The 1,455-nt window shown below is 42.6% G+C and overlaps 1 non-coding gene across 1 annotated transcript; it reads left to right on the top strand.

The window, feature by feature from the left end:
- The first annotated feature begins 1,063 nt into the window (after positions 1-1,063).
- LOC141688439 (small nucleolar RNA R71) lies at positions 1,064-1,170 on the top strand. Its single transcript, XR_012561881.1, has one exon. It is a non-coding gene; the product is annotated as a small nucleolar RNA R71 (small nucleolar RNA).
- The last annotated feature ends 285 nt before the right edge of the window (positions 1,171-1,455 follow it).

The raw sequence follows: 1,455 nt of genomic DNA, 5'->3' as shown, positions 1-1,455 counted from the left end.
TCCAACTTCTGCAGCCTTCTAGGAAAAAGAGGTGGAGGATATACCTGTTTCTCCCCTGTATTACCCTTAGGAAGATAGTGTTCCACAGCTTTCTTCCTTGATTCCACCTCAGCATCCTTCTGCACCACTTTTTCAGCTACAATCTCATTTTCTGGAATTGGCAAGGGTGCAGATGCACCTGCATTCTGGATATAGTTTTTATACTCTTCATCTTACGGAATTTGGGGGCTCGCGACCTTTCCGAATCAGAAAGTGATGGCGTTCACCTGTTTGTGAAATTCCCTCTTGCCTAGATTGGCTTCTGTATCACTAGGAAGCATTCCTGATGGTCGATTCAATAAGGCGTTAGCAATTTAGCCTATTTGGTTTTCCAGAGTCTTGATAGAAACAACCTGGCTTTGGCATATAAGAGCCTGGTTTTTGCACATAAGCCACAACTCCTCCAATTCAGATTTTTCATTCGAAGATAGACCTGCACCTCTATGAGTTTTTTGTTGAATTTAGAGTTGTTGTCTTGGTGCAAATTGTTACTTGGTGCAAATTGTTGCTGAAAACCAGGAGGATTGAATTGCTTGTTTCCAAACTGCTGGAACGGCTGTTGTATCGCATTCTGATTATTGCTCCAGCAAAAGTTAGGATGATTCCAGTTGTCAGGATGATAAATGCCTGACATTGGTTTCTGCGATCTTTGAAGGTTGCTTAAAACTGAGCTGATTCACTAGATATAACGCATTTCTCCGTCGCATGTGAACCTGCACAAAGCTCACAAACACTTGTCCGCTGATGAACTCCATAGTTAGCCAGAGAATCGATCTTCATAGACAACGCCTTTAGCCGAGCAGCTATAGTTGTAGCTGTATCCACTTCAAGAACTCCTGCTACCTTGCCCTGTGGAAATCTTTGGGTTGGATACTGATATTCATTAGCAGCCATCAGTTCAATTAGACCATAAGCTTCCTCATAACTCTTTGCCCATAATGCTCCACCTGATGTTGCATCGAGCATGGGTCTAGACTGTGCTCCCAAACCATTATAAAAGAAATTGATGATCATCCAATCAGGCATTCCATGATAAGGACACATCCTAAGCATCTCCTTGTAGCGCTCCCAAGCTTCACATAGAGTTTCTCCCGATTGCTGCACAAATTGAGTAAGAGCATTCTTGAGTGCAGCTGTCTCCTCCATATGGAAGAATTTAGTAAGAAACTTCTGAGCAAGATCCTCCCAAATAGTGATAGAACCAGCTAGTAGAGAGTGTAACCAGCTCTTAGCTTTATCCCTCAGAGAGAATGGGAAAAGTCTCAGTTTCACGGCATCTTCAGAAACATTATTGAACCTGAAGGTGTCGCAGATCTCTATGAAATACCTGATGTGCATATTGGGATCTTGCGTTGGAGAACCCCCAAACTGGATTAAATTCTGTACCATCTGAATCATGTCAGGCTTGATTTCAAA

This window comes from Apium graveolens, chromosome 9 (genome assembly GCF_009905375.1).
Source record: "Apium graveolens cultivar Ventura chromosome 9, ASM990537v1, whole genome shotgun sequence".
NCBI lineage: Eukaryota > Viridiplantae > Streptophyta > Magnoliopsida > Apiales > Apiaceae > Apium > Apium graveolens.
The sequence above is the reverse complement of the archived record's forward strand: the minus strand, read 5'-3'. Positions and strand labels throughout refer to the sequence as shown.